Source organism: Anastrepha obliqua, chromosome 3, assembly GCF_027943255.1.
Source record: "Anastrepha obliqua isolate idAnaObli1 chromosome 3, idAnaObli1_1.0, whole genome shotgun sequence".
NCBI classification, from domain to species: Eukaryota; Metazoa; Arthropoda; class Insecta; order Diptera; family Tephritidae; genus Anastrepha; species Anastrepha obliqua.
In genome coordinates this window covers 8,547,472-8,554,126 of record NC_072894.1, presented here as the reverse complement: position 1 = coordinate 8,554,126, position 6,655 = coordinate 8,547,472, and the positions used below count along the sequence as shown (strand labels likewise).

Below are 6,655 nucleotides of genomic sequence, written 5' to 3'. Positions count from 1 at the left end.
CTCAGGTGTCCGTTTAAGTGCAGGGTGCACTGTATTCTCAAATACTGTGACAAACCAAAAATGTGTTACACGATCTTAGCAGCATTCCCAAATGTATGCGCACACATCCTGTCTTGCCATTCGCACCGCTCCCAGCACCAGCAACAGCAAAAGTATTCGCATGCCACAACAATAACCTACCACAAAATGTGCCATATACGAGTATGTACATATTTTTATATATAGGAATTGTGAGTGCATAAAAACGAGAAGGAAAAATTATTGCAAGAAAAAGAGTTCCATAAAATGCAGAAAAATGTAAAAATTTAAAATGCAAAAAAAAAAAAAATGCAAAAAACAACAACAAATTACCGACATTTGTTTCATAACTGGCACAGCGAGTTTTAGCTGTTGGTGTTGATATTTGTGCAGTTGCGCCTTTTTAGCCATTACTGCCTCCGATAGTTTGTTGCATTTTGAGCCACAGTGAAATGAGAAATTTCTGCTGCACGTTCAGCATTTGTCTGCAGGCAAACATTTTTCGCTCCTTTTTTATTTTTTTATTTATTTACTTTTTTATGTAGTGTTGCATACGTACGAGTGTATGGCGCCTTTGTTGGTTGCCTGTGTGCCGCGTTGTCTCAGCTGTGGTTAAATCGCAAGCGTCTTATCGGCAACATTTCACTTACAAATTGCCAATCATCGCTTTACGAAGTAATTTGCAAACTCATAAAAAGGATTGATGTAACAAAAAAATATAAAAATTTTAAAAATGTATGTAAAAAAAATGTAAATATAAACACACAAAAAAGTACAAAAAATATCAAATGTATGTAAAAAAAATCTAAATATAAACATACAAAAAATAAAAAAATATAATTATAAACACACATAAAAATAAAAAAAAAATACCAGTCTAACGGTTAGACTTGATAGAAGTGAAACCTTCCGTAAAACAAACTGAGAGAGAATAAGACGAAAGCAGCATTAGGAGCGGGATAATTATAGGTTCATTATAATATTGCTATAAAGTTCATATTTTATTTTCTTCATTTTATCATTATTCATCCTCAATGTTTTCAATTTCAACAAATGATACGAGTGGCTTATGATAGATAAAATATGATACAAATGCTTTGGTTTCGATGTTGTCAAAAAAAAATACCCAAACGGACCGAAGAAAGAGACTTACAAATTTCTTCCATTTTCGTCTACTTGTATTCATATAAAAATTTATGTCTCTTCCCACCAAAGCTAAATGTATTAGTATATTTTTTCTTGTATTTATTCAAGGCTGAAATCCAAAAAACTGTTTTCAATAAATAATCAGAAATGTCCTACAATGCAAATTTCAAAAAAAAAAAAAAAAATTTATTTCTTGTGATTCGAACCAAGAATTTTGAATCGGAAGATCACATTACATTGCTAGCCGCTCGGCAATCGCGCCATACTGTCGGTGTTGGCCTAAGAGTTATTTAGTTCGTCGCTACGTTTATATGTAATTCGTTTCACTTTTTCCCAAATCACTCCCAACGATTCTAAAGAAGTTTTCACTTCAAAAATTAATGTACGAAATATTTATACCGATTCACTTAAACTGACTTTCAGTATCTAAACCAAAAAACTGTTCAATAAATAATCAGAAATGTCCTACAATGCAAATTTCAAAAAAAAAAAATTTCATTTTCGTCTACATGTATTCATATAAAAATTTATGGCTCTTCCCACCAAAGCTAAATGTATTAGTATATTTTTTCTTGTATTTATTCAAAGCCGAAATCCCGGCGGTACTGCAATACCGGGTCAACCTGTGGCAGAGAAGGAGCAAGCCCATAAAACACTCCGCCCATTTCCAAAAATCAGTTTAACATTTATTGTCCTCCGATGGAGGATCTATCAGATGTTAAGCTGATAACCACACTACCTAGTCAATACATTTTAAATAATAAACCTAATAAAACTTTTGAGAATTACACGCTCACAAAAATTATTTATATCAACATATAATATAACGCTTCGTAACTAAATAACTTTTAGGCCAGCGACGACAGCATGGCGCGGTAGCCGAGCGACTAGCAATGTGAGCTTCCGATCCAAAATCCTTGGTTCAAATCACAAGAAAAAATAAAAGTTATTTTTATTTAGTTCGTCGCTACTTTTATATCAACATATAATATAACGCTTCGTAGCCAAGTTGGTCGCTTTTTTCGTTTCACTTTTCCTCAAATCACTCCCAACGATTCTAAAGAAGTTTTTTACTTCAAAAATTAAAAAATGTATGTAAAATAATCTAAATATAAACACACAAAAAAGTACAAATAATAAAAAATGTAAATATAAAACAAACAAAAAAATGGAAAAAATTTAAAAAATGGAAATATAAACACACAAAAAAGTACAAAAAAAAAATGTAAATATAAAACAAACAAAAACATGCAAAACATTTAAAAAATGGAAATATAAACACACAAAAAAGTACAAAAAAAAAATGTAAATATAAAACAAACAAGAGAATTTCACAGCATTGCTGATCGGAGGTGGCGAGTGGAAACTACTTGCGTTACGACCAGACAAATCTGGCCATCCTACAATCTGAAACAGACAAAAACCCTTATAAGTCTTTCGAAACACGAACTAAGGCATATAATATCTCTTACCACCGGCCACTGAACCTGAAAATCGAATCTCTCATCAAATTCTCGAAACGAATTAATACCTTTGACCAAAATCCACAATAAAAATCTCGGTTAGGTGGGGAAATCATGTAACATAATGAGCTCCAGGGCAACACAACGGACTCAACTTGCGGTCTATGTGGCACTCCGATGCGGGGTCACCCTTAAACTAACCAACCAACCAACACACAAAAAATAAAAAATGTAAAAATAAAACTAAAAAAATATTAAAAAAATATATGTAAAAAAATTTTAATATAAACACACAAAAAATAAAAAATGTAAATATATAAAAAAATATATGTAAAAAAATTTAAACATAAACACACAAAAAAGCACTAAAAATAAAAAATGTACAGAAATATAAAATAAAAACAAATGCCAAAAATTTAAAAAATGTATGTAAAAATAAATAAACACACAAAAAAGTACAAAAAATAAAAAATATAAATATAAAACAAACAAAAAAATGCAAGAAATTAAAAAAAATTAAATATAAACACACAAAAAAATAAAAAAATTATAAAAAAAATGTTAATATTAACGCACAAAAAATACAAAAAAAAATAAAAAATGTAAATATACAATAAAATAACAAAAAAAAAATGCACAACATAAAAAATGTAAATATAAAACACAAAAAAAATACAAAACATATAACAAACAAAAAATGCATACAATTAAATAATTTAAATATAAACACACAAAAAAATAAAAAATGTATAAAAAAAATGTAAATATTAACGCACAAAAAATACAAACAAATAAAAAATGTAAATATAAAATACAAAATGAAAACAAAAATGCAAAAAATAAAAAATGTAAATATAAAACACAAAAAAAATACAAAAAATATTATATATGAAAAAAATTTAAATGCAAAACAAAAAGTATACAAAAATAAACAATGCTTAAAACAAATAAAACTTACTAGGCACTGTACCATAAACGCACAAGCATAAGTAAATTTACTCATACCGCAAACAACAGCGACAACAAAAGCAGAATATAAAAATCATACACCAAGTCATAGTTTGCTTGCATAGCTTCTGCAAATTATATTCAATGTTGACGATGGATGCATAACAAGTTTGGCAACATGTTTACAGACACAAAAACAACAACTATGTTTTTCATACATACAAACAACACGATTACATACGTCCATGAATAAAACACAAGCATATAATAAATTCGCTTCGTACATATCTTAATTCCTTCAGGCAGCCAACAACAAATCTTAATAATCATTCACATTGCCACAATTCAGGCTACCCAAAGCGCCGCAGCATTCCACCAACAAAGTACGAGGGCATATTTCATTTACTTTTTACGTGCCGACTGAAAGTGAAACTTGGCCAGCACGTCACAAGCGAGCCACCGCCGCTTCGACAACGGAGTACGCAGCAGCATCAAGCTCACTTTTCAAACTTGATTAGTTTCCTTCATAGTTGTCTTCCTCTACTTCACCTCTCTCATTGCAAACGTGCCGCTGCTACGCTGCGTTGTGGCGGTAGTTTGGTGCAATTTTATGCGTCTGGCGCGCAACCAAAGAGGCGGATACTCTGACAAAAGTGGTTGACGCACCGAGACGGAGGCGCGGCTCGAACTGTCTGAGTACGATTTGCCAAGCTTATTGACTACGCATGGCTATAAGTGGTAGTAAGCTAAGTGGTTTGGAGCGAAACTAGTGCGTAAGCTTGAGTTGTTTCTTTTTTTGCCTCAGGCGAATTTTGGTATATGGCCTGTCTAGGTAGAATGAAGAATCTTCTTCTTCTGCAGGATCATGAGCATGAAAATAAAGGCAAAGCTCATATGAACCCTTTGGGGACGAGTGTCGGCATATACCAGCTCAAGCCGTTTTACCGTTCCGGACGCGTGTCGGTGTATAGCCGCCCAAATTAGTAGCTGCAAAGCACGCGACGTCTGTCGTTCTGAGCGATAAGATACGCATAGGTATAGTAAAAGCGGAGGATGGCTCCATATATAGAAGTCCACGCAAGTGGGGAAAGTTACTGATCGCCATTCACTTGGGAGTGGCCAGGACGATTATTCTGCATATGGTTCAAGCAGCTCACAACTTCCGGGATTAGCCCAACTATCCTCTGGGTACCTTTCGAACACCCGTTCGGGAGTGAGCAACGGGAGAAGGCTAAGCATTCCAGGAAAGCTGGTTGTGCGCTGGGTTTGGAATCTACAAACTGGTTAAAGAGGCAAAGCGAATGGGTCTGGTGGTGAACGAGGACAAAACGAAGTACCTCCTGTCATCAAAGAAACAGTCGGCGCACTCGCGTATTCGCACCCAAGTCACTGTTCACAGCTATGATTTCGAGGTTGTAAAAGACTTCGTTTATTTAGCAACCAGCATTAACATCGATAACAATGTCAGCCTTGAAGTCCAACGTACAATCTCTCTTGCCAACAAGTGCTCCTTTGGACTAAGTAGGCACTTGAGTAGTAAAGTCCTGTCTCGACGAACAAAACTAACATTCTAAACAAGGCTCTCATCATGACTGTCCTAAGCTTGGACGACGACAACATCCGGTGAGGCGACGCTTGGAGTGTTCGAGAGAAAGATTCTACGTAAAATTTTTGGACCTTGGCACTTTGGCTGCAGCGAATATCGCAGACGATGGAACGATGAGCTGTATGTGCTTTACGACACATAGACATAGCGCAGCGAATAAAGACGCAGCGGCTACATTGGCTGGGTCATGTCGTCCGAATGGATACAAACGCTCCGGCCTTGAAAGTATTCGATGCGGTACCAGCTGGTGGTAGCAGAGGAAGAGGAAGGCCTCCTTTGCGTTGGAAAGATCAGGTGGAGAAGGGCTTGGCTTCACTTGGTGTGCCCAACTGGCGCCGGTTAGCACGAGAAAGAAACGACTGGCGCGTTTTGTTAAACTCGGCCAAAATCGCGTAAGGGGTTATCGCGCCAATTAAGAAGAAGAAGAAGGTATAGTAAGAGAGTCACGTTTTGATTCAAAGACATTAGGGGCCATTAGCGGTGATTAATCAGTAGGTTCGTTGAAAGTCGTCAATGAATAAAAAATTTACTGCCTATATTTTCCCATACACTATACCCAACTACATATACATATTTACATCCACTTAACATGGTAAACGTGTAATGTGTGCTGCAAGAAGAAGAGGAGAAGAGACAAAGCTCGAAACGGCTGTAAGTCAGTTACCATTTTTGCCAAACAGTCAGCCAAACGCTCTATACGAAAAGCATTGCAAGAGTGGTTCACCGCACATGGCAATTGGTTGTAGCAATGCCCAATGTTGTTGCTTGGCGCAAGAGCCAGATCAGACCACCTTTTACAACAACAACAACTGGTAGAGCAATTATGAGCAGCATCAACAACGTTTGTTCAATGGTTTCAGGCTCCAGACAGAAGAAGAGGAAGCATGCCAGAATACAAGTCTGCGAAGACATCGCTGAGAGTCGAAAATTCATTCATATGCGTGGTGGATGATGTTATTCATGGTTTAGGCAAAGTTGTGGTTGGAGGTCTAAATAATCACTTGTGCCAATGCACAGTTGTTTTCACAATAACAAAAGCGCAACATATTGCAAAGTAATTTATTATTCATATCTTTTTTTTTCTATAAAACTATAGTACAACAAAAGCCGTATAACAAAAAGCTTCAAACTAATTAATTCAAACTATTGTAAATTAAAAAAATTCAAGAAATCTCGATCTTTTTAATCGATATTTTTGGAGCTCATTGAATTTGGGTATAGTAAATTGGAAGCTTGAAGTGGCTCAAATTCGCGTTGAATGTTGACAATTTTTTTTTTATTGGCGGTCTTGTGTATTTTTTTTCCACATTAAAGAGATGTCGGGCATAAGGAAGAAAATAAAGGTACGTGAGTGCAAGGGTTGAGGTATCACTCTGACACTCCCGAAGTAGCACCAAAGCGTCGTTTTGATACCATTATGAGACCTTCAATAGCCAGATATCTACAGCCAGCCAGAGCTGTTGATGTAATGGAG

The 6,655-nt window shown here is 35.4% G+C and overlaps 1 pseudogene; it reads right to left on the bottom strand.

The window, feature by feature from the left end:
• Positions 1–1,742: 1,742 nt before the first annotated feature.
• LOC129243221 (U2 spliceosomal RNA) lies at positions 1,743–1,926 on the bottom strand (annotated as a pseudogene).
• Between the last annotated feature and the right edge of the window lie 4,729 nt (positions 1,927–6,655).